This window comes from Durio zibethinus, chromosome 3, assembly GCF_047325235.1.
Source record: "Durio zibethinus cultivar Kanyao isolate XHJ-2024 chromosome 3, ASM4732523v1, whole genome shotgun sequence".
NCBI classification, from domain to species: domain Eukaryota; kingdom Viridiplantae; phylum Streptophyta; class Magnoliopsida; order Malvales; family Malvaceae; genus Durio; species Durio zibethinus.
This window is the reverse complement of record NC_143164.1, coordinates 24,484,705-24,512,151: the sequence shown is the minus strand read 5'-3', so window position 1 is coordinate 24,512,151 and position 27,447 is coordinate 24,484,705.

The window sequence follows — 27,447 nt, the reverse complement described above, 5'->3', positions numbered from 1 at the left end:
CTTGCGCATCCTGCCTCTCTAGTTGACTGAGCACCCGCACGCTCGTTTCGTGGGTTGACTTAGGCATACGGAGTTCATCCCCAGTCTAAGCATGTGGAGTTCATTCTCAGTCTAAGATTGGACCAGATCGAGGGTTACGAAGTAGGATCGACAGCACGCATGGGGGACTGGGTCGATCCTCGGCTTACGCATTTTGCCTCTCTGGCCAGTTGAGCACCCGCATGCCCATTTCGTGGGTTGGCTTAGGCATAGGGAGTTCATTCCATGTCTAAACCCCAGCCGAACCAAGGGTTGTGGCAGTGGGACTAACAGCACGTAGAGAGGGACCGGGTCGGTCCCTAGCTTGCGCATTATGCCTCTTCGACCGGCTAAACGCCCGGACGCTCGTTTCATGGGTTGACTTAGGCATACGAAGTTTATTCCTAATCTAAGATCAGACCGGACCAAGGGTTGAGGCAGCAAGATCGACAGCATGCAAGGGGGGTCCAGGCCGATCCCCAGCTTGCACATTCTACCTCTCCGACCAGCTGAGCACCCGTACGCTCGTTTCATGGGTTGGCTTAGGCATACGGAGTTTATTCTATGTCTAAGCATACGGAGTTCATTCCCAGTCTAAGATCGGATCGGACCGAGGGTTGCAGCAGCAGGATCGACAGCACGAAGGGGGGGATCGGGTCAATCCCCGAGTTGCGCATTATGCCTTTCCGATCGGCCTCTCTGGCCAGCTGAGTGCCCACACGCTCGTTTCAAGGGTTGACTTAAGCATACAGAGTCCATCCCTAGTCTAAGCATACGGAGTTCATTCCCAGTCTAAGATCGGACCAGACTGATGGTTGCGACAGTAGGATCGATAGCACGCAGGGGGATCGAGTCGATCCTCGGCTTGCTCATTCTACCTCTCCGACTGACTGAGCACCCATACGCCCGTTTCGTGGGTTGGCTTAGGCATAGGGAGTTCATTCCAAGTCTAAGCCCCAGCCGGACCAAGGGTTGTGGCAGCAGGACCGGTAGCGGGATCGGTAGCACGCAGAGGGAGATCGGGCTGATCCCTGACTTGTGCATTATGCCTCATCGGTTGGCTTTTTCGGCCGGTTGAGCGCCCACACGCTCGTTTCGTCGGTTAACTTAGGCATACGAAGCTCATCCCCAGTCTAAGCATACGGAGTTCATTCCCAGTCTGAGCGCCCGTACGCCCGTTTGATGGGTTGGCTTAGGCATAGGGATATCATTCCATGTCTAAGCCCCAGTCGGACTGAGGGTTATGACAGCGAGACTGGCAGCACGCAGAGGGGGACCAAGCCAATCCTCGATTTACATATTATGCCTCTTCGACCTGCTCAGCACCCGCACGCTAATTTCGTGGGTTGACTAATGCATACAAAGTTCATTCCCAGTCTAAGATCAGACCGAATCGAGGGTTGCAGTAGCAGGATAGACAGCACATAGGGGGGACCGGGCTGATTCCCAGCTTGCATATTTTACCTCTCCGGTCGGCTGAGCACCTGCACACTCGTTTCATGGGTTAGCTTAGGCATACGGAGTTCATTCCATGTCTAAGCATACGGAGTTCATTCCCAGTCTAAGAGTTTGAGCCATGGTGCACATGCTGGGCTCGGGCATGTGCTGGTGCCGCATTTTTTTTGCCTGGGGCACCATCGCCGGAGCATCGCTGGAGAACCTAACCGACGGTATTGGGGGTTCCGACGATTGGGGGGGCCGGGGGGTGTGCGCACATGATGTGCGATGGGTGCTGGTACTTGGCCCTTATATTGGCCCCCTATCCCTCATCAAACCTCGAGAACTCACACCCCCTTAAAGAGCATTTGAGATTTTATAGGTTTGCTGCCAGTAGCCATTAAAGTGTTTAAATGGGGATACTTTTTCAAACGGTCACAAAATCTTTTTCACTTCACATTTTTAGCTGAATTTTTTTGCACATGCCAATAAAAATACAAGGATTACCTCTACCAAATTTGGGGATAAAACGCTTTCTAAAAAATTTTTAGAAAATCCCGAACCGCAAAATGTTTTGAAAATCGTGAAAAATAGAAAACGGGTCGTCTTGCCACGAAACTTCACATGAAGGCTTAGGGGACCATTCTATGAATTTACAAGCCACAAAAGTGGCATTGGCATGGCAGAAATATGAAGATGTGCTTGAACCCACCTATCACCCGTTCGATCCCCGGCTTGCGCATCCTGCCTCTCTGGTCGGTTGAGCGCCTGCACGCTCATTTTATGGGTTGACTTAGGCATACGGAGTTCATCTTCAGTCAAGCATACAGAGTTCATTCCCAGTCTAGGATCAGAGCAGACCCATTGTTGTGACAGCAGGATCGACAGCACGTTGGAGGGATCGGGCCGATCCCTGACTTACGCATTCTACCTCTCTGGTCGGCTGAGCACCCGTACACCCGTTTCATGGGTTGGCTTAGGCATAGGGAGTTCATTCCATGTCTAAGCCCCAGCTGGACCGAGGGTTGTGGCAGCGAGATCGACAGCATGCAGATAGGGACCGGGCCAATCCCCGACTTACGGATTATACCTCTCCGACCGGCTCAACGCCCGCACGCTTGTTTCGTGGGGCATACGGAGTTCATTCCTAGTTCAAGATCGGATCAGACCGAGGGTTGCGGTAGCAGGATTGATAGCACGCAGGGGGGACTGGGCCGATCCTTGGCTTGTGCATTCTACCTCTCCGGCCAGCTGAGCACCGGCACGCTCATTTCGTGGGTTGGCTTAGGCATACGGAGTTCATTCCATGTCTAAGCGTACGGAGTTCATTCCAGTCTAAGATCGGACCGAATCGAGGGTTGCCGCAGCAGGATCGGCAGAACACAGGGGGGGACAGGGTCGATCCCTGGCTTCCACAATCTGCCTCTTCGATCGGTTGAGCACCCGCATGCTCATTTCGTGGGTTGGCTTAGGCATACGGAGTTCATTCCATGTCTAAGCCCCAGCCAGACCAAGGGTTGTTGCAGCAGGACCGACAACGGGATTGGCAGCATGCAGAGGGGGATCGGGCTGATCTTTGGCTTACGCATTAGGCCTCTCCGACCGACCACTCCGACCGGCTGAGCACTCGCACGCTCGTTTCATGGGTTGACTTCGACATTCAAAGTTCATCCCTAGTCTAAGCATACGGAGTTCATTCCCAGTTTAAGATCGGACGGGACTGAGGGTTGCGACAGTAAGATCGGCAGCATGCAGGGGGACTGAGCCGATCCCCGGCTTGTGCATTCTGCCTCTCTGGCCGACTGAGCGTCCGCACGTCCGTTTCATGGGTTGGCTTAGGCATAGGGAGTTCATTCCATGTCTAAGCTCTAGTCGGACCAAAGGTTGTGGCAGCAAGACTGGCAGCACGCAGAGGGGGACCGGGCTGATCCTCGGCTTGCGCATTATGCCTCTTCTATCGGCTTAGCACCCGCACACTCATTTCGTGGGTTGACTTATGCATACGGAGTTCATTCCTAGTCTAATATCAGATCGGACCAAGGGTTGCGGTAACAGGATTGACAGCACGCTGGGGGGATCGTGCCGATCCCTGGCTTACGTATTCTGCCTCTCCAGCCCGTTGAGCACCGCATGCCCGTTTCATGGGTGCGCTTAGGCATAGGGCGCTGATTCTATGTCTAAGCCCCAGCCGATCCGAGGGCTGTGCCAGCAAGACTGGTAGCACGTTGAAGGGGACCGAGCTAATCCCCCACTTGCGCATTATGCCTCTTTGGCCGGCTCAGTGCCCGCACGCTCATTTTATGGGTTGACTTATGCGTACAGAGTTCACTCCTAGTCTAAGATTAGACCAGATCGAGGGTTGCAGCAGCAGGATGGACAACACGTAGAGGGGGACCCGATTGATCCCCGGCTTGCACATTCTACCTCTCCGATCAGCTAAGCACCCGCACACTCGTTTCGTGGGTTGGCTTAGGCATATAGAGTTCATTCCATGTCTAAGCATACGAAGTTCATTCCCAGTCTAAAATTTTGAGCCACGGTGCACATGCTGGGCTCGGGCAAGTGCTGGTGCCTCATTTTTTTTGCCCGGGGCACCATCGTCGGAGCATCGTCGGAGAGCCTAACCGACAGCATTAGTGGTTCCGACGATTGGTGAGGTTGGGGGGGTGTGTGCACATGATGTGCGATGGGTGCTGGTACTTGACCCTTATATTGGCCCCCTATTTCTCATCAAACCTCGAGAACTCATACCCCCTTAAAGAGCATTTGAGATTTTATAGGTTTGCTGCCAGTAGCCATTAAAGTGTCTAAAATGGGGACATTTTTTTTCAAAATGATCACAAAATCTTCTCCACTTTGAGTTTTTAGTTGAAGTTTTTTGTGCATGCCAACAAAAATACAGGGATCACCTCTACCAAATTTGGGGACAAAGCTCTTTCTAAAAAAATTTTAAAAAATCCCGAATCGTAAAAGGTTTTGAAAATCGTGAAAAATAGAAAACGGGTTGTCTTGCCACGAAACTTCAGACGAAGGTTGAGGGGACCATTGTAGGAATTTACAAGCCATAAAAATGGCATTGGCATGGCAGAAATATGAAGATGTGCTTGAACCCATGGCTTACGCATTCTACCTCTCTGGTCGGCTGAGTGCCCACAAGCTCGTTTCGTGGGTTCGCTTAGGCATACGGAGTTCATTCCATGTCTAAGCCTACGAAGTTCATTCCCAGTCTAATATTTTAAGCCACGGTGCACATGCTGGGCTCGGGCATGTGCTGGTGCCGCATTTTTTTCGCCTGGGGCACCATCACCGGAGCATCGCTGGAGAGCCTAACCGACGGCATTGGGGGTTCCGACGATTGGGGGGGTCGGTGTGCGCACATGATGTGCGATGGGTGCTGGTACTTGGCCCTTATCTTGGCCCCCTATCCCTCATCAAGCCTCGAGAAGTCACACCCCCTTAAAGAGCATTTGAGATTTTATAGGTTTGCTACCAGTAGCCATTAAAGTGTCTGAAATGGGGACACTTTTTTCAAATGGTCAAAAAATCTTCTCCACTTCGAGTTTTCAGCTGAATTTTTTTTTGCATGCCAAAAAAAATATAAGGATCACCTCTACCAAATTTGGGGTCAAAACTCTTTCTAAAAAAATTTAAAAAAATCCCGAACTGTAAAAAGTTTCAAAATCATGAAAAATAGAAAACTAGTCATCTCGCCACGAAACTTCACATGAAGGCTTAGGGGACCATTGTATGAATTTACATGCCATAAAAATGGCATTGGCATGGCAGAAATATGAAGATGTGCTTGAACCCACCGACCACTCATTCAATCCCCGGCTTGCGCATCCTGCCTCTCTGGTCGGCTGAGCGCCCGCATGCTCATTTCTTGGGTTGACTTAGGCATACGGAGTTCATCCCCAGTCTAAGCGGACAGAGTTCATTCCCAATCTATGATCGAACCGGACCGAAGGTCGCGGTAACAAGATCGGCAGCACGCAGGGGGGATCGGGCCGATCTTTGGCTTACGCATTCTGCCTCTTCTGCTGGCTAAGCGCCCGCACACCCGTTTCATGGGTTGGCTTAGGCATAGGGAGTTCATTCCATGTCTAAGCCCCAGTCGGATCGAGGGTTGTGGCAGCGGGATCGACAGCACGCAAAGGGGGACCGGGCCGATCCCCGGCTTGCGTATTATGCCTCTTCGGCAGGCTCAGCACCCGCACGCTTGTTTCGTGGGTTGACTTATGCATACGGAGTTCATTCCCAGTCTAAAATCAGACCAGACTGAGGGTTATGGTAGTAGGATCGATAGCACAAAGGGGGGATCGGGCCCATCCCCGACTTGCGCATTCTACCACTCCGACCGGCTGAGCGCCCGCACGCTCGTTTCATGGGTTGGCTTAGGCATACTGAGTTTATTCCATCTCTAAGCATACGGAGTTCATTCCAGTCTAAGATTTTGAGCCACAGTGCACATGCTGGGCTCGGGCATGTACTGGTGCCGCATTTTTTTCACCCGGGGCACCATTGTCAGAGCATCACCGGAGAACATAACCGACGGCATTGGGGGTTCCGGCAATTGGGGGGCCGGGGGGTGTGCGCACATGATGTGCGATGGGTGCTGGTAATTGGCCCTTATTTTGAGCCCCTATCCCTCATCAAACCTCGAGAACTCACAACCCCTTAAAGAGCATTTGAAATTTTATAGCTTTGCTGCCAGTAGCCATTAAAGTGTCTGAAATGGGGACACTTTTTTCAAACGGTCACAAAATCTTCTCCACTTCGTGTTTTTAGCTAAATGTTTTTGTGCATGCCAACAAAAATACAAGGATCACCGCTATTTAATTTGGGGACAAAACTCTTTCTAAAAAAATTTTTAAAAATCCCAAACCGCAAAACGTTTCAAAAATCGTGAAAAATAGAAAACGGGTTGTCTTGCCACGAAACTTCACATGAAGGCTTAGGGGACCACTGTATGAATTTACAAGTCATAAAAATGGCATTGGCACGGCAAAAATATGAAGATGGCTTGAACCCACCTATCACCGATTCGATTCGTGGCTTGCGCATCCTGCCTCTTTGGTCGGCTGAGCACCCACACGCTCGTTTCGTGGGTTGACTTAGGCATACGGAGTTCATCCCCAGTCTAAGCATACAGAGTTCATTCCTAGTGTAAGATTAGACCGGGTCGAGGGTTGCGACAGCAAGATCGGTAGCACGCAGGAAGGACCGGATCGATCCCAAGCTTGGGGATTCTGCCTCTCCGGCCAGCTGAGCGCCCACATACCCATTTCATGGGTTGGCTTAGGCATAGGGAGTTCATTCCATGTCTAAGCCCCAACCGGACCGAGGGTTGTGGCAGTGGGACTGGCAGCATGCAGAAGGGGACCGGCTGATCCCCAACTTACACATTACGCCTCTCCGGATGACTCAGCTCCTGCACGCTCGTTTCATCGGTTGACTTAGGCATACGGAGTTCATTCCCAGTCTAAGCATACAGAGTTCATTCCCAGTCTAAGATCAGACCGAGCTGAGGGTTGTGGCAGCAGGATCGGCAGCACGTAGGAGGGACCGGGCCGATCCTCAGCTAGCGCATTCTGCCTTTCCGGTCTATGCCCCAGCCAGATCGAGGGTTGTGGCAGCGGGATCGGCAGCACTCAGAGGGGGATTGGGCCGATCCCCGACTTGCGCATTATGCCTCTCTGGCCGACGCAACCCCTGTACGCTCGTTTTGTGGGTTGACTTAGGCATACGGAGTTCATCCCCAGTCTAAGCATACGTAGTTCATTCCAGGTCTAAGATCAGACCGGGCTGAGGGTTACGGTAGCAGGATCGACAACACACAAGGGGGATCGGGCCGATCCCTGGCTTGCGTTTTCTGCCTCTCCAACCGACTGAGCGTCCGCACGCTCGTTTCATGGGTTGGCTTAGGCATACTGAGTTCAATCCATGTCTAAGCATACGAAGTTCATTCCCAATCTAAGATCAGATTGGACTGAGGGTTGCGACAGCAGGGCCAGCAGCAGGATTGGTAGCACGCAGGGCGGATCAGGTCGATCCTTCGCTTACGCATTCTACCTCTTTGGCAGGCTGAGCGCCTGTACCCTCATTTCGTGGGTTGGCATAGGCATACAGAGTTCATTCCATGTCTAAGCCCTAGCTGGACTGACGGTTATGGCAGCAGGGTCGACAGTGGGATCGACAGCACGTAGAGGGGGATCGGGCTGTTCCCTAGGTTACGCACTATGTCGCTCCGACCGACCTCTCTGGCTGGCTGAGCACCCGCACGCTCGTTTCGTGGGTTGACTTAGGCATACGGAGTTCATCCCCAGTCTAAGCAGACGGAGTTCATTCCCAGTCTAAGATCAGATCAGACCGAGGGTTGCAGCAGTAGGATCAGTAGGAAGCAGGGGGGATCGGGCTGATCCCCGGCTTGCGCATTCTGCCTCTCTGATAGGCTGAGCGCCCGTACGCCCGTTTCGTGGGTTGGCTTAGGCGTAGGGAGTTCATTCCATGTCTAAGCCAGAATCAGACTGAGGGTTGTGGTAGCGAGATCAGCAGCACGCAGTTGGGGAGTGGGCTGATCCCCGGCTTGCGCATTATGCCTCTTCGGCCGGCTCAACGCCCTTACGCTCATTTCATGGGTTGACTTATGCATACAGAGTTTTTTTCCAGTCTAAGATTGAACCAGACTGAGGGTTGCGGTAGTAGGATCGACAACATGCTGGGGGTACCGGGCCGATCCTCGTTTTGCGTATTTTACCTCTCTGACCGACTGAGCACCCGCACGCTCGTTTTGTTGGTTAGCTTAGGCATACGGAGTTCATTCCATGTCTAAGCATACAGAGTTCATTCCCAGTCTAAGATTTTGAGCCACGGTGCACATGCTGGGCTCGAGCATATGCTGGTGCTGCATTTTCTTCGCCCGGGGCAGCATCGTCGGAGCATCACCTGGAGCCTAACCGGCGGCATTGGAGGTTCCGACGATTGGGGGGGCCGGGGGTTGTGCGCACATGATGTGCGATGGGTGCTGGTACTTGGCCCTTATATTGGCCCCCTATCCCTCATCAAACCTCGAGAACTCACACCCCCTTAAAGAGCATTTGAGATTTTATAGGTTTGCTGCCAGCAGCCATTAAAGTGTCTGAAATGCGGACACTTTTTTCAAACGATCACAAAATCTCCTCCACTTCGAGTTTTTAGGTGAATTTTTTTGTACATGCCAACAAAAATAGAAGGCTACCAAATTTGGGGACAAAACTCTTTCTAGAAAAATTTTAAAAAATCCCGAACCCTAAAAAGTTTCAAAAATCGTGAAAAATAGAAAACGGGTCATCTTGCCACGAAACTTCACATGAAGGCTTAGGGGAGCATTGTATGAATTTACAAGCCATAAAAATGGCATTGGCATGGCAGAAATATGAAGATGTGCTTGAACCCACATACCACCCGTTCGATCCTCGGCTTGCACATCTTACCTCTCTGGTCGGCTGAGCGCTTGCACGCTCGTTTCATGGGTTTACTTAGGCATACGGAGTTCATCCCCCATCTAAGCATACCGAGTTCATTCCCAGTCTAAGATCAGATCGAACCGAGGGTTGTGACAGCAGGATCGACAGTACGTAGGGGGGATCGGGTCGGTCCCCAGCTTGCGCATTTTGCCTCACCGGCCGGCTGAGCGCCCGCACACCCATTTTGTGGGTTGGCTTAGGCATAGGGAGTTCATTCTATGTCTAAGCCCCAGCCGGACCGAGGGTTGTGGTAGTGAGACAGACAGCACGGAGGGGGGATCAAACCGATCCCCGACTTGCACATTATGCCTCTCCGGTCGGCTCAACACCCGCACGCTCGTTTCGTGGGTTGACTTAGGCATACGGAGTTCATTCCAATCTAATATCAGACCAGACTGAGGGTTGCGGCAGCAGGATCGATAGCACGTAGGGTTGACCAGGTCGGTCCTCGACTTACACATTATGCCTTTCCGGCTGGCTGAGCGCCCGCATGCTCGTTTCATGGGTTGGCTTAGGCATACGGAGTTCATTCCAAGTCTAAGAATGGACCGGACCAAGTGTTGCGACAGCAGGACCAGCAGTAGGATCGGCAGCACACAGGGTGGGATCAGGCCGACCCCCAACTTGTGCATTCTGCCTCTTTGATCAACTTCTCCGGTCGACTAAGCGCTCGCATACTCATTTCATGGGTTGACTTTGGCATACGGAGTTCATCCCCAGTCTAAGCATACAGAGTTTATTCCCAGACTAAGATCAAACTAGAATGAGGGTTGTGATAGCAAGATCAGTAGCACGCAGGGGGGACCGAGTTGATCCCCAACTTGCGCATTCTGCCTCTCTGGCCGACTGAGCACCTGCACACCCATTTCATGGGTTGGTTTAGGCATAGGGAGTTCATTCGATGTCTAAGCCCCAATCGGACCGAGGGTTGTGGCAGTGGGACTGGCTGCACGCAGAGGGGGGCCGGCTAAGCGCCCACACGCCCGTTTCGTAGGTTGGCATAGGCATAGGGAATTCATTCCATGTCTAAGCCCCAGCCAGACCGAGGGTTGTGGCAGCGGGACCGACAGCATGCAGAGGGGGACCGGGCTGATCCCCAGCTTGCGCATTCTGCATCTTCGGTCGGCTAAGCTCCCGTACACTCATTTCTGGGTTGGCTTAGGCATACGGAGTTCAATCCCAGTCTAAGAGTTTGAGCCACGGTGCACATGATGGGCTCGGGCATGTACTGGTGCTGCATTTTTTTCGTCCGGGCACCATCGTCGGAGCATCATCAGAGAGCCTAACCGGCGGCATTAGGGGTTCCGACGATTGGGTGGGCCGAGGGGTGTGCGCACATGATGTGTGATGGGTGCTTGTACTTGGCCCTTATATTGGCCCCCTTTCCCTCATCAAACCTTGAGAATTCACACCCCCTTAAAGAGCATTTGAGATTTTATAGGTTTGCTGCCAGTAGCCATTAAAGTGTCTGAAATGGGGATACCTTTTTCAAACGGTCACAAAATCTTCTCCACTTAAAGTTTTTAGCTAAATGTTTTTGTGCATGCCAACAAAAATACAAGGATCACCTCTACCAAATTTGGGGACAAAAATCTTTCTAAAAAAATTTTAAAAAATCTCGAACCACAAAAAGTTTCAAAAATCATGAAAAATAGAAAATGGGTCGTCTTGCCACAAAAAATCACATGAAGGTGTAGGGGACCATTGTATGAATTTACAAGCCATAAAAATGGCATTGGCATGGCAGAAATATGAAGATGTGCTTGAACCCACCTACCACCCGTTCGATCCTCGGCTTGCGCATCCTGCCTCTCTGGTCAGTTGAGCATCCGCACGCTCGTTTTGTGGGTTGACATAGGCATACGGAGTTCATCCCCAGTCTCAGCATACAGAGTTCATTTTGAGTCTAATATCAGACCGAACCAAGGGTTGCGACAGCACGCAAGGGGGACCGGGTCGATCCTCGACTTGCACATTCTGCCTCTCCGATCGACTGAGCGCCCGCACGTTCGTTTCATGGATTGGCTTTGGCATACGGAGTTCATTCCATGTCTAAGCATATGGAGTTCATTCCCAATCTAAGAGTTTGAGCCACGGTGCACATGCTAGGCTCGGGCATGTACTGGTGCTGCATTTTTTTCGCCCGAGGCACCATCGTCGAAGCATCGTCAGAGCATCGCCAGAGAGCCTAACCGACGGCATTGGGGGTTCCGACGATTGGGGGGCCGAGGGGTGTGCGCACATGATGTGCAATGGGTGCTGGTACTTGACCCTTATATTGGCCCCCTATCCCTCATCAAACCTCAAGAACTCACACCCCCTTAAAGAACATTTGAGATTTTATAGGTTTGCTGCCAGTAGCCATTAAAGTGTCTAAAATGGGGACACTTTTTTCAAACAGTCACATAATCTTCTCCACTTCGAGTTTTTAGCTAAATTTTTTTGTGCATGCCAACAAAAATACAAGGATCACCTCTACCAAATTTGGGGACAAAACTCTTTGTAAAAAATTTTTAAAAAATCTCGATCCATAAAAAGTTTCAAAAATCGTGAAAGATAAAAAACGGGTCGTCTTGCCACGAAAAATCACATGAAGGCATAAGGGACCATTGTATTAATTTACAAGCCTTAAAAATGGCATAGCACAGTAGAAATACGCATCTTGCCTCTCTGGTCAGCTGAGTGTCCGCACACTCGTTTTGTGGGTTGACTTAGGCATACGGAGTTCATCCCCAGTCTAAGCATACAGAGTTCATTCTGAGTCTAAGATCGGATCGGACTGAGGGTTACGACAGTAGGATCGACAGTCGTAGGGGGACCGGGTCGGTCCTCGGCTTGCGCATTCTGCGTCTCCAGCCGACTAAGCGCCCGCACGCTCGTTTTGTTCGTTGGCTTAGGCATATGGAGTTCATTCCATGTCTAAGCATACGGAGTTCATTCCCAGTCTAAGATTGGATCGGACCGAGGGTTGCGGTAGCAGGACCAGCAGTAGGATCAGTAGCACACAGAGGGGGATCGGATTCATCCCCGACTTGCGCATTCTGCCTCTCCGATCGGCTGAGCGCCCACACGCTCATTTCGTATGTTGGCTTAGGCATACATAGTTCATTCCATGTCTAAGCCCAGTCAGATCGAGGGTTGTGGCAGTAGGACCGGCAACGGGATCGACAGTAAGACTTGTCATTATGCCTCTCTGGCCGACCTCTCCGGTCGGTTGAGCACCTGCACGCTCGTTTCGTAGGTTGACTTAGGCATACGGAGTTCATCCCTAGTCTAAGCATACGGAGTTCATTCCTAGTCTAAGATCGGACCGAACCGAGGGTTACGGTAGCAGGATCGGTAGCATGCAGAGGGGATCGAGCCGATCCCTGGCTTGTGCATTCTGCCTCTCCGGTCGGCTAGGCACCCGTACGCCTGTTTCAAGGGTTGGCTTAGGCATAGGGAATTCATTCCATGTCTAAGCCCCAGCTAGACCGAGGGTTATGGCAACGGGACTGGCAGTACGCAGAGGGGGATCGGGCCAATCCTCTGCTTACGCATTATGCCTCTCCGGTCGGTTGAGCACCCGCACGCTCGTTTCGTGGGTTGACTTAGGCATACGAAGTTCATTCCCAGTCTAAGATTGGATAGGATCGAGGGTTGCAGCAGTAGGATCGACAGCAGGTAGGGGGGATCGGGCTGGTCCCCGGCTTACGCATTCTGCCTCTCCGACCAGCTGAGCACTCACATTCTGCCTCTCCGACCAGCTGAGCACTCGCATGCTCATTCCGTGGGTTGGCTTAGGCATACAGAGTTCATTCCATGTCTAAGCATACAGAGTTCATTCCCAGTCTAAGATCGGACCAGATCGAGGGTTACTACAGCAGGACCAGTAGCAGGATCGACAGCATGCAGGAGGGATCGGGCTGATCCCTGGCTTGCGTATTCTGCCTCTTCGATCGGTTGAACATCCGCACGCATTTTTTTCATGGGTTGGCTTAGGCATACGGAGTTCATTCCATGTCTAAGCATATGGAGTTCATTCCCAGTATAAGATCAGACCGGACCAAAGCTTGAGATAGTAGGATCGACAGCATGCAGTGAGGATCGGGTCGATCCCCGGCTTGCGCATTCTGCCTCTTCGGTCGGCTGAGCGCCCGTTTCATGGGTTGGCTTAGGCATAGGGAGTTCATTCCATGTCTAAGCCCCAGTTGGACAGAGGGTTATGGCAGCAGGACCGATAGCACACAGACGAGGATCAGACCGATCCTCGACTTGCGCATTATGCCTCTCCGATCGGCTCAACGCCCGAACGCTCGTTTCGTGGGTTGACTTAGGCATACGGAGTTCATTCCCAGTCTAAGATCGGACTGGACCAAGGGTTGCGATAGCAGGATCGACAACATGCAGGGGGTCAGGTTGGTCCTCGGCTTGCGCATTCTACCCCTTTGGCCGGCTAAGCGCCCGCACGCTCGTTTCGTGGGTTGGCTTAGGCGTACGGAATTCATTCCCTATCTCAGTATATGAAGTTCATTCCTAGTCTAAGAGTTTGAGCCACGGTGCACATGCTGGGCTCGGGCATGTGCTGGTGCCGCATTTTTTTTGCCCGAAAGACTAACCGACAGCATTGGGGGTACCGGCTATTGGGGGGGCCAGGGGGGTGTGCCCACATGATGTGCGATGGGTGTTGGTACTTGGCCCTTAGATTGGCCCCCTATCCCTCACCAAATCTCGAGAACTCACACCCCCTTAAAAAGCATTTGAGATTTTATAGGTTTCTTGCCAGTGGCCATTAAAGTGTCTAAAATGGGGACACTTTTTTCAAATGGTCACAAAATCTTCTCCACTTCGAGTTTTTAGCTGAATTTTTTATACATTCCAACAAAAATGCAAGGATCACCTCTAAGAAATTTGGGGACAAAACACTTTCTAAACAAATTTTAAAAAATCCCGAACCGTAAAAAGTTTTGAAAATCGTGAAAAATAGAAAACGAGTCGTCTTACCATGAAACTTCACATGAAGGCGTAGGAGACCATTGTATGAATTTACAAGTCATAAAAATGGCATTTGCAAGGCAGAAATATGAAGATGTGCTTGAACCCACCGACCACCCGTTCGATCCCCAGCTTGCGCATCCTGCCTCTCTGGTCGGCTGAGCATCCACACGCTCATTTCGTGGGTTGACTTAGGCATACAGAGTTCATCCCCAGTCTAAGCATACGGAGTTCATTCCCAGTCTAAGATCGAACTGGACTGAGGGTTACGGTAGCAGGGTCCACAGCACGCAGGGGGGATCGGACCGATCCCGGGCTTGCGCATTCGACCTCTCCGACTGGCTGAGCACCCGTACACCCGTTTCGTGGGTTGGCTTAGGCATAAGGAGTTCATTCCATGTCTAAGCCCCAGCCAGACCGAGGGTTGTGGCAGCGGGACTAGCAGCACGCAGAAGGGGATCGGGCCGATCCCTGACTTACGCATTATGCCTCTCCGACTGGCTCAACACCCATATGCTCATTTCGTGGGTTGACGTAGGCATACGGAGTTCATTTCTAGTTTAAGATCAGACTAGACAGAGGGTTACGGTAGCAGGATCAACAGCATGCAGGAGGGATCGAGCCAGTCCTCGACTTACGCATTCTACCTCTCCAACCGACTGAGTGCCCGAACGCTCGTTTCATGGGTTGGCTTAGGCATACGGAGTTCATTCCATGTCTAGGCATACGAAGTTCAATCCCAGTCTAAGATTGGATCGGACCGAGGGTTGCGGCAGCAGGATCGGCAGCACACAGGGGAGGATCAGGCCGATCCTCGACTTACGCATTCTGCCTCTCCGGACAACTGAGCGCCTGCACGCTTGTCTGTGGGTTGGCTTAGGCATACAGAGTTCATTCCATGTCTAAGCCCCAGCTGGACCGAGGGTTGTGGCAACAGGACCGGCAGTGAGATCGGTAGCACACAGAGGGGGATCGGGTTGATCCTCGGCTTACGCATTATGCCTCTTCGGTCGGCCTCTCCAGCCGGTTGAGTGTCCGCACGCTCGTTTCATGTGTTGACTTAGGCATACGGAGTTCATCCCCAGTCTATGCATACAGAGTTCATTCCCAGTCTAAGATCGAATCAGACCGAGGGTTGCGGCAGCAGGATCGACAGCACTTAGGGGGGACCGGGCCGATCCCTAGCTTACGCATTCTGCCTCTCCGATCAGTTGAGCGCCCGCACGCTCGTTTCATGGGTTGGCTTAGGCATAGGGAGTTCATTCCATGTCTAAGCTCCAGTCAGATCGAGGGTTGTGGCAGCAGGATCGGCAGCATGCAGAGGGGGACTGAGCCGATCCCTGGCTTTCGCATTTTGCCTCTCCGACCGACTGAATGCCCGCAGGCTAGTTTCGTGGGTTGGCTTAGGCATACGAAGTATATTCCATGTCAAGCATACGGAGTTCTTTCCCAGTCTAAGAGTTTGAGGCACGGTGCACATGCTGGGCTTGGTCATGTGCTGGTGCCGCATTTTTTTCGCCTGGGGTACCATCGCCGGAGCATCGCCGGAGAGCCTAACCGACGGCTTTGGGGGTTCCAGCGATTGGGGGGGCTGGGGGGTGTGTGCACATGATGTGCGATGGGTGCTGGTACTTGGCCCTTATATTGGCCCCTTATCTCTCATCAAACCTTGAGAACTCACACCTTCTTAAAGAGCATTTGAGATTTTATAGGTTTTCTGCCAGTAGCCATTAAAGTGTCTAAAATGGGGACACGTTTTTCAAACGGTCACAAAATCTTCTCCACTTCGAGTTTCTAGCTGAATTTTTTTGTAGGTGCCAACAAAAATACAAGGATCACCTCTGCCAAATTTGGTAACAAAACTCTTTCTAAAAAAGTTTTAAAAAATCTGGAACCGTAAAAAGTTTTGAAAATCATGAAAAATAGAAAACGGGTCGTCTTGCCACGAAAATTCACATGAAGGCGTAGGGGACCATTGTATGAATTTACAAGCCATAAAAATGGCATTGGCATGGCAGAAATATGAAGATGTGCTTGAACCCACCTATCACCTGTTTGATCCATGGCTTACGCATCCTGCCTCTCTGGTCGACTGAGCGTCCACACGCTCGTTTCGTGGGTTGACTTAGGCATACGGAGTTCATCGCCAGTCTAAGCATACGGAGTTCATTCCCAGTCTAAGATCAGATCGGACCGAGGGTTATGGTAGTAGGATCGACAGCACGTAGGGGTGAACCGGGTCGGTTCCCAGCTTGCGCATTCTGCCTCTCCGATCGACTGAGCGCCCGCACGCTCATTTTGTGGGTTGCCTTAGGCATACGGAGTTCATTCCATGTCTAAGCATATGGAGTTCATTCCCAGTCCAAGATTGGATCGGACCGAGGGTTGTGACCGCAGGACTAGCAACAGGATCAGTAGCACATAGGGGGGGACCGGGCCGATCCTCGGCTTACACATTCTACCTCTTCGGCTAGCCTCTCCGGTTGGCTGAGCACCTGTACGCTTGTTTCGTGGGTTGACTTAGGCATACAGAGTTCATCCCCAGTCTAAGATCTAAGCAGACCGAGGGTTGCAGTAGCAGGATCGGTAGCACGTAGACGGGACCGAGTCGATCCTCGGCTTGTGCATTCTGCCTCTCCGGTCGGTTGAGCGCCCGCATGCCCGTTTTGTGGGTTGGCTTAGGCATAGGGAGTTCATTTCATGTCTAAGCCCTAACCGAACTGAGGGTTGTGATAGCGAGTCTGGTAGCATGCAGAGGGGTATCGGGCCGATCCCTGGCTTGCACATTTTGCCTCTCTAGTCGGCTGAACGACCGCATGCTCATTTCGTGAGTTAGCTTAGGCATACGGAGTTCATTCCATGTCTAAGCATACAGAGTTCATTCCCAATCTAAGAGTTTGAGCCACGGTGCACATGCTGGTTTCGAGCATGTGCTGGCGCCGTATTTTTTTTGCCTGGGGCACCGTCGTCGGAGCATCGTCGGAGAGCCTAACCGGTAGCATTGGGGGTTCCAGCGATTGGGTGGGCCGGGGGGTGTGCGCACATGATGTGCGATGGGTGCTGGTACTTGGCCCTTATATTGGCCCCCTATCCCTCATCAAACCTCGAGAACTCACACCCCCTCAAAGAGCATTTGAGATTTTATAGGTTTGCTGCCAGTAGCCATTAAAGTGTCTGAAATGAGGGCATTTTTTTCAAACGGTCACAAAATCTTCTCCATTTGGAGTTTTTAGCTGAATTTGTTTGTGCATGACAAAAAAAATACAAGGATCACCTCTACCAGATTTGGGGAGAAAACTCTTTCTAAAATAATTTTAAAAAATCCCGAACCGTAAAAAGTTTCAAAAATCATAAAAAATAGAAAACGGGTCGTCTTGCCACGAAACTTCACATGAGGGTGTAGGGGACCATTGTATGAATTTACAAGCCATAAAAATGGCATTGGTATGGTAGAAATATGAAGATGTGCTTGAACCCACCTACCACCCGTTCGATCCCCGGCTTGCGCATCTTGCCTCGCTGGTCGGCTGAGTGTCCGCACGCTCGTTTCGTGGGTTGACTTAGGCATACGGAGTTCATTCCCAGTCTAAGATACGGAGTTCATTCCCAGTCTAAGATCGGACCGGATCGAGGGTTGTGACAGTAGGATCAGCAGCACGTAGGGGGGACCGGATCGATCCCCGACTTGCACATTTTACCTCTTCGGCCGGCTGAGCACCCGGATGCCGGTTTCATGGGTTGGCTTAGGCATAGGGAGTTCATTCTATGTCTAAGCCCCAGCCAAACCGAGGGTTTTGGCAGCGGGACCTGCAGCACGCAGAGGGAGATCGGGTCGATCCCTGGCTCGCGCATTATGCCTCTCATATTAGTGCAGTGCCTGCATGCTCATTTCGTGCGTTGGCTTAGGTATAGGGAGTTCATTCCCAGTCTAAGATCAGACCGGATCGAGGGTCACGACAGCAGAATCGATAGCACGTAGGGGGGACTGGGCTGATCCCCGACTTGACTTTCTACCGTCCGGCTGGCTGAGCGCCCGCACGCTTGTTTCATGGGTTGGCTTAGGCATACGGAGTTCATTTCATGTCTAAGCATACGGAGTTCATTCCCAGTATAAGAGTTTGAGCCACGGTGCACATGCTGGGCTCAGGCATGTGCTGGTGCTACATTGTTTTTGCCCGGGGCACCATTGTCGGAGCATCATCGGAGAGCCTAACCGGCGGCATTGGGGGTTCCGGCGATTGGAGGGGCCGGGGGGGTGTGCACACATGATGTGTGATGGGTGCTGGTACTTGGCCCTTATATTGGCCCCCTATCCCTCATCAAACCTCGAGAACTCACACCCCTTTAAGAGCATTTGACATTTTATAGGTTTGCTGCCAGTAGCCATTAAAGTGTCTGAAATGGGGACACTTTTTTCAAACGGTCACAAAATCTTCTCCACTTCAATTTTTTAGCTGAATGTTTTTTTGCATGCCAATAAAAATACAAGGATCACCTCTACGAAATTTGGGGACAAAAATCTTTCTAAAAGAATTTTAAAAAATCTCAAACCACAAAAAGTTTTGAAAATCATGAAAAATAGAAAACGGGTCGTCTTGCCACGAAACTTCACATGAAGGCTTAGGGGACCATTGTATGAATTTACAAGCCATAAAAATGGCATTGGCATGGCAGAAATATGAAGATGTGCTTGAACCCACCTACCACCCGTTTGATCCCCGCCTTGCGCATCCTGCCTCTCTGGTCGACTGAGCGTCCGCACGCTCGTTTTGTGGGTTGACTTAGGCATAGGGAGTTCATCCCCAGTATAAGCATACAGAGTTCATTCCCAGACTAAGATCGGATCAGATCGAGGGTTGCGATAGCAGGATCGACAGCACGCAAGGGGGATCAGGTCGATCCCCGGCTTGCACATTCTGCCTCTCCAGCCGGCTGAGTGCCCGCACGCCCATTTCGTGGGTTGGCTTAGGCATAGGGAGTTCATTCCATGTCTAAGCCCTAGTCAAACCGAGGGTTGGGGCAGCGGGACTGGCAGCATGCAGAGGGGGATCGGGCTGATCCCCGACTTGCGCATATGCCTCTCCGATCAGCTCAGCGCCCACACGCTCATTTCATGGGTTGACTTAGGCATACGGAGTTCATTCCATGTCTAACCATACGGAGTTCAATTCCAGTCTAAGAGTTTGAGCCATAGTGCACATGCTGGGCTCGAGCATGTGCTGGTGCCGTAATTTTTCGCCCGGGGCACCATCATCGAAGCATCGCCGGAGAGCCAAACCGAAGGCATTGGGGGTTCCAACGATTAGGGGGGCCAGGGGGTGTACGCACATGATGTGCGATGGGTGCTAGTACTTGGCCCTTATATTGGCCCCCTATGCCTCATCAAACCTCAAGAACTCACACCCCGTTAAAGAGCATTTGAGATTTTATAGGTTTGCTGCCAGTAGCCATTAAAGTGTCTAAAAATGGGGACACTTTTTTCAAAGGGGAACAAAATCTTCTCCACTTCGAGTTTTTAGCTGAATTTTTTTGTGCATGCCAACAAAAATACAAGGATCACCTCTAAAAAATTTGGGGACAAAAATCTTTCTAAAAAAATTTTAAAAAATCCCGAATCGTAAAAAGTTTTAAAAATCATGAAAAATAGAAAGCGGGTCATCTTGCCACGAAACTTCACATGAAGGCTTAGGGGACCATTGTATGAATTTACAAGCCATAAAAATGGCATTGGGATGGCAGAAATATGAAGATGTGCTAGAACCCACCTACCACCCGTTCGATCCCCGGCTTGCGCACCCTACCTCTCTGGTTGGTTGAGCGTCCGCACGCTCATTTCATGGGTTGACTTAGGCATACAGAGTTCATCCCCAATCTAAGCATACGGAGTTCATTGCCAGTCTAAGATCGCACCAGATCGAGGGTTGCGGTAGTAGGATCGACAGCACGTAGGGGGGATCGGGCTGATCCCCGACTTGCGCATTCTACCTATTCGGTCGGCTGAGCACCCGCATGCCCGTTTCATGGGTTGGCTTAGGAATAGGGAGTTCATTCCATGTCTAAGCATACGGAGTTCATTCCTAATCTAAGATTGGACCGGACCGAGGGTTGCGGCAACAGGATCGGCAGCACGCAGGGGTGATCGGGCCAATCCCCGGCTTGCGTATTCTGCCTCTCCGATCGATTGAGCGCCCACACGCCCGTTTCATGGGTTGGCTTAGGCATAGGTAGTTCATTCCTTGTCTAAGCCTCAGTCGGACCAAAGGTTGTGCAAGCGGGACTGGCAGCACGTAGAGGGGGACCGGGCCAATCCCTGACTTGCGCATTATGCCTCTCCGGCCAGCTCAGCACCCGCACGCTCATTTCATGGGTTGACTTAAGCATACGGAGTTCATTCCCAGTCTAAGATCAGACTGGACTGAGGGTTGCATCAGCAGGATAGATAGCACGCAGGGAGGGACTGGGTCAATCCCCGACTTATGCATTTTGCCTCTTCGGTCGACTGAGTGCCCGCACGCTCGTTTCATGGGTTGGCTTAGGCATACGGAGTCAATTCCATGTCTAAGCATATGGAGTTCATTCCCAATCTAAGATCAGATCGGACTGAGGGTTGCGGTAGCAGGACCAGCAACAAGATCGACAGCATGCAGGGTGGGACCAGGCCGATCCCAGGCTTACGCATTCTGCCTCTCCGGCCGACTGAAGGCCCGTACGCTCATTTCGTGGGTTGGCTTAGGCATACGGAGTTCATTCCATGTCTAAGCCCCAGCCAGACCGAGGGTTGTGGCAGCAGGACCGATAGCATGATCGACAACACGTAGAGGGGGATCGGGCTGATCCCCGGCTTGTGCATTATGCCTCTCCGATCGACCTCTCCGATCGGCTAAGCGCCTGCACGCTCGTTTCATGGGTTGACTTAGGCATACGAAGTTCATCCCCAATCTAAGCATACGGAGTTCATTCCCAGTCTAAGATCAGATCAGACCGAGGGTTGTGACAGCAGGATCGACAGCATGCAGGGGGGACTGGGCCGATTCTCGACTTACGCATTCTGCCTCTCTGACCGGCAATTGGCCCGCACGCCCGTTTCATGGGTTGGCTTAGGCATAGGGAGTTCATTCCATGTCTAAGCCCCAGTCGGACCGAGGGTTATGGCAGCGGGATCGAAAAGCACGCAGGGGGGCCAAGCCGATCCCCAGCTTGTGCATTCTACTTCTCCAGCCGAATGACCACCCACACGCCCGTTCCATGGGTTGGCTTAGGCATAATCATTCCATGTGTAAGCTCTAGCCGGACCGAGGGTTGTGGCAGTGGAATCGGCAGCATGTAGAGGTGGACCGAGCCGATCCCCGGCTTGCGTATTATGCCTCTCCAGCTAGCTCAGCGCCTGCACGCTCATTTCTTAGGTTGACTTAGGCATACGGAGTTCATTCCCAGTGTAAGATCGAACCGGACTGAGGGTTACAGCAGCAGGATCGACAGCACGTAGGGGGACCAGGTCAGTCCCCGACTTGCGCATTCTACCTCTCCGGTCAACTGAGCGCCCGTACGCTCATTTCGTGGGTTGGCTTAGGCATACGGAGTTCATTCCATGTCTAAGCACATGGTGTTCATTCCCAGTCTAAGATCATGTCGGATCAAGGGTTGCGGTAGCAGGACCAGCAGCAGGATCGGTAGCATACAGAAGGGGACTAGGCCGATCCCCGACTTACGCATTCTACCTCTCCAACCGGCTGAGTGCCCGTACGCTCGTTTCGTGGGTTAGCTTAGGCATACGGAGTTCATTCCATGTCTAAGCCCCAGTCGGATCGGGGGTTGTGGCAAACGGAGTTCATCCCCAGTCTAAGCATACGGAGCTCATTTCCAGTCTAAGAATTTGAGCCACGGTGCACATGTTGGGCTCGGGCATGTGCTGGTGCCGTATTTTTTTCTCTCGGGGCACCATCGTCGGAGCATTGTCAGAAAGCCTAACTGACAGCATTGGGGGTTCCGACGATTGGGGGGGTCAGGGTGGGTGTGCGCACATGATGTTCGATGGGTGCTGGTACTTGGCCTTATATTGGCCCCCTATCCCTCATCAAACCTCGAGAACTCACACCCCCTTAAAGAGCATTTGAGATTTTATCGGTTTGCTGCCAATAGCCATTAAAGTGTCACAAAATCTTCTCCACTTCGACTTTTTAGCTGAATTTTTTTGTGCATCACAAAAAAAATACAAGAATCACCTCTACCAATTTTGGAGACAAAACTCTTTCTAAAACAATTTTAAAAAAATCCCGAACCGCAAAATGTTTCCAAAATCGTGAAAAATACAAAACGGGTCGTCTTGCCACGAAACTTCACATGAAGGCTTAGGGGACCATTGTATGAATTTACAAGCCATAAAAATGGCATTGGAATGGCAGAAATATGAAGATGTGCTTAAACCCACCTACCACCCATTCGATCCCCGGCTTGCGCATTCTGCGTCTCTAGTTGGCTGAGCGCCTGCACGCCCGTTTTGTGGCTTGGCTTAGGCATAGGGAGTTCATTCCATGTCTAATGCACAGCTAGACTAAGGGTTGTGGCAGCTGGACCGGCAGCACGCAGAGGGGGACTGGGTCAAACCCTGGCTTGTGCATTATGCCTCTTCGGCTGGCTCAGCGCCCACACGCTCGTTTCATGGGTTGACTTATGCATACGGAGTTCATTCCCAGTCTAAGATCAGATCAGACCGATGGTTGCAGTAGCAAGATCGATAGCACATAGGGGGGGACTCAATCGATCCTCGGCTTACATTTTTTGCATCTCCGACCGACTGAGCACCCGCATGCTTGTTTTATGGGTTGGCTTAGGCATACAGAGTTCATTCCATGTCTAAGCATACGAAGTTCATTTCCAGTCTAAGATTTTGAGCCACAGTGCACATGCTGGGCTTGGGCAAGTGCTGGTGCCGCATTTTTTTCGCCCGGGGCACCATCGTCGGAGCATCGTCAGAGAGCCTGACCGGCGGTATTGGGGGTTCCGGCGACTGGGGGGGTCGAGGGGTGTGCACACATGATGTGCAATGGGTGCTCATACTTGGCCTTATATTGGCCCCCTATCCCTCATCAAACCTCGAGAACTCACACCGCCTTAAAGAGCATTTGAGATTTTATAGGTTTGCTGCCAGTAGCAATTAAAGTGTCTGAAATGGGGACACTTTTTTCAAAGGTCACAAAATCTTCTCCACTTCGAGTTTTTGGCTGAATTTTTTTGTGCATGGCAACAAAAATAAAAGGATCACCTCTACCAAAGTTGGCAATAAAAAATTTTAAAAAAGTCCTGAACCGTAAAATGTTTCAAAAATCATGAAAAATAGAAAACGGGTCGTCTTGCCACGAAACTTCACATGAAGGCTTAGGGGACCGTTGTATGAATTGACAAGCCATAAAAATGGCATTGGCATGGCAGAAGTATGAAGATGTGCTTGAACCCACCTACCTTACGTATTCTGCCTCTCTGGCCAGCTGAGTGCCTGCATGCTCATTTTGTGGGTTGGCTTAGGCATACGAAGTTCATTTTATGTCTAAGCATACAGAGTTCATTCTCAGTCTAAGCATACAGGGTTCCGGTGATTGGGGGCCGGGGGGTTTTACGCACATGATGTGCGATGGGTGCTGGTACTTGGCCCTTATATTGGCCCCCTATCCCTCATCAAACCTCGAGAACTCACACCCCCTTAAAGAGCATTTGAGATTTTATAGGTTTGCTGCCAGTAGTCATTAAAGTGTCTGAAATGGGGACACTTTTTTCAAACGGTCACAAAATCTTCTCCACTTTGCGTTTTTAGCTGAATTTTTTTGTGCATGCCAACAAAAATACAAGGATCACCTTACCAAATTTGGGGACAAAACTCTTTGTAAAAAAATTTTAAACAATCCCGAACCGTAAAATGTTTCAAAAATCATGAAAAATAGAAAACGGGTCGTCTTGCCATGAAACTTCACATGAAGGCTTAGGGGACCATTGTATGAATTTACACACCATAAAAATGGCATTGGCAAGGCAGGAATGTGAAGATGTGCTTGAACCCACCTACCACCTGTTCGATCCCCGACTTGTGCATCCTACCTCTCTGGTCGGCTGAACGCCTGCAGGCTCGTTTCGTGGGTTGACTTAGGCATACGGAGTTCATCCCTAGTCTAAGCATACGGAGTTCATTCCCAATCTAAGATCAGAACAGATCGAGGGTTGCGGCAATAGGATCGACAGCACGTAGAAGGGACCGGGCCAATCCCTGGCTTACGCATTCTGCCTCTCCGATTGGCTGAGTGCCCGTACACTCGTTTCGTGGGTTGGCTTAGGCTTAGGGAGTTCATTCCATGTCTAAGCCCCAGCCGGACCGAGGGTTGTGGCAGCAGGACCGACAACCAGATCGACAGCATGCAGAGAGGGACGGGGCTGATCCTCGGCTTGCTCATTATGCCTCTCCGGCTGACTGAGCACCCGCACACTTGTTTCATAGGTTGACATAGGCATACGAAGTTCATCTCTAATCTAAGCATACGGAGTTCATTCCTGGTCTAAGATCGGATCAGACCGAGGGTTGCGACAGCAGGATCGATAGCATGCAGGGGGGACCAGGCTGATCCCCGGCTTGCGCATTTTACCTCTCCGGCCGGCTGAGCACCCGTACGCCCGTTTCGTGGGTTGGCTTAAGCATATGGAGTTCTTTTCATGCCTAAGCCCTAGTTGGACCGAGGGTTGTGGCAGTACGATCGACAGCACGCAGGAGGGACCGAGCCGATCCCCGGCTTGCACAATCTGCCTCTTCGGTCGGCTGAGCACCCACACGTCCGTTTCGTGGGTTGGCTTAGGCATAGGGAGTTCATTCCATGTCTAAGCCCCAGCCGAACCGAGGGTTGTGGTACTGGGACCAGCAGCACGCAAAGGGGGATCGGGCCAATCCCCGACTTGCGCATTATTCCTCTTCGACCGACTCAACGCCCGTACGCTCGTTTCGTGGGTTGACTTATGCATATGGAGTTCATTCTGAGACTAAGATCAGACCAGACCGAGGGTTGCGGCAGCAGGATCGACAACACGTAGGGGGGATCGAGCCGATCCCTGGCTTGCACATTCTGTCTCTCCGACCGGCTGAGCGCCCGCACGCTCGTTTCGTAGGTTGGCTTAGGCATACGGAGTTCATTCCATGTCTAAGCATACGGAGTTCATTCCCAATCTAAGATTTTGAGCCACAGTGCATATGCTGGGCTCGGGCATGTGCTGGTGCAGCATTTTTTTTCACTCGGGGCACCATCGCCGGAGCATCGTCGGAGCATCGCCGGAGAGCCTAACCGACGGCATTGGGGTTCCGGTGATAGAGGGAGCCGGTGGATTGTGCGCACATGATGTGCGATGGGTGCTGGTACTTGGCCCTTATATTGGCCCCCTATCCCTCATCAAACCTCGAGAACTCACACCCCCTTAAAGAGCATTTGAGATTTTATAGGTTTGCTGCCAGTAGCCATTAAAGTGTCTGAAATGGGGACACTTTTTTCGAACGGTCACAAAATCTTCTCCACTTCGAGTTTTTAGCTGAATTTTTTTATGCATGCCAAAAAAAATACAGGGATCACCTCTACCAAATTTGGGGACAAAACTGTTTCTAAAAAAATTTTAAAAAATCCTGAACCACAAAACGTTTCAAAAATCATGAAAAATAGAAAACGGGTTGTCTTGCCAGGAAACTTCACATGAAGGCTTAGGGGACCATTGTATGAATTTACACACCATAAAAATGGCATTGGCATGGCAGAAATATGAAGATGTGCTTGAACCCACCTACCACCCGTTCGATGCTCGACTTGTGCATCCTACCTCTCTAGTCGACTGAGCGCCCGCACGCTCATTTTGTGGGTTGACTTAGGCATACGGAGTTCATCCCCAATCTAAGCATACGAAGTTTATTCCCAGTCTAAGATCAGACCGGATCGAGGGTTACGGTAACAGGATCGGCAGCATGCAGAGGGGATCGGGCTGATCCCCAGCTTACGCATTCTATCTCTTCGGCCAACTGATCGCCCGCACGCCCGTTTCATGGGTTGGCTTAGGCATAGGGAATTCATTCCATGTCTAAGCTCCCACTGGACCGAGGGTTGTGGTAGCGGGACTGGCAGCACACAGAGGGGGACCAGGCCGATCCCCGACTTGCAATTATGCCTCTCCGACCAGCTCAGCGCCTGCACGCTCGTTTCATGGGTTGACTTAGGCATGCGGAGTTCATTCCCAGTCTAAGATTTGGCTAGACTGAGGGTTGTGGCAACAAGATTGAGAGCACATAGTGGGGGACCAGACCGATCCCCGACTTGCGCATTCTGCCTCTTCAGTCGGCTGAACGCCCGCACGCTCGTTTAATGGGTTAGCTTAGGCATACGGAGTTCATTCCACGTCTAAGCATACAGAGTTCATTCCCAGTCTAAGATCGAACCGGACCAAGCGTTGCGGTAGCAGGACCGGCAGCACGCAGGGGGGACCGGGCCGATCCCCAGCTTGCGCTTTCTCCCTCTCCGTCCGGTTGAGCGCCCACACGTCCGTTTCGTGGGTTGGCTTAGGCATAGGGAGTTCATTCCATGTCTAAGCCCCAGTCGGACCAAGGGTTGTGGCAGTGGGACCGATAGTACGCAGAGGGGGACCAGGCTGATCTCTGGTTTGCGTGTTATACCTCTCCGGCCGACTGAGCGCCCGCACGCTCATTTCGTAGGTTGACTTAGGCATATGGAGTTCATTCCCAGTCTAAGATCAGATCGGATCAAGGGTTGCGGTAGCAGGATCAACAGCACACAGGGGGGGATCGGGCCGATCCACAGCCTGCGCATTCTGCCTCTCCGATTGGCTGAGCGCCCGTACGCTCGTTTTGAGGGTTGTCTTAGGCATACGGAGTTTATTCCATGTCTAAGGATACGGGGTTTATTCCCAGTCTAAGATCGAACTGGGCTGAGGGTTGCGGCAGCAAGATCAATAGCGCACTGGGGGAGATCGGGCCATTCCTCGACTTGCGCATTCTACCTCTTCGGTCTGATGGGTGCCTGTACGCTCGTTTCGTGGGTAGGCTTAGGCATACAAAGTTCATTCCATGTCTAAGCCCCAGCCAGACCGAGGGTTGTGGCAACAGGACCGACAACGAGATCGACAGAACGCAGAGGGGGACTGGGCTGATCCCTAGCTTGCGCATTAAGCCTATCCGACCGGCCTCTCCTGCCGGTTAAGCGCCTGCACGCTCGTTTCATGGGTTGACTTAGGCATACAGAGTTCAACCCCAGTCTAAGCATATGGAGTTCATTCCCAGAATAAGATTGGACTAGATCGAGGGCTACGACAGCAGGATTGGCAGCACGTAGGGGGGACCAGGCCGATCCCTAGCCTGTGCATTCTGCCTCTCCGGCTGGCTGAGCGCCCGCACTCCCATTTCATGGGTAGGCTTAGGCATAGGGAGTTCATTCCATGTCTAAGCCCCAGCCAGACCGAGGGTTGTGGCAGTGAGACCGGCAGCATG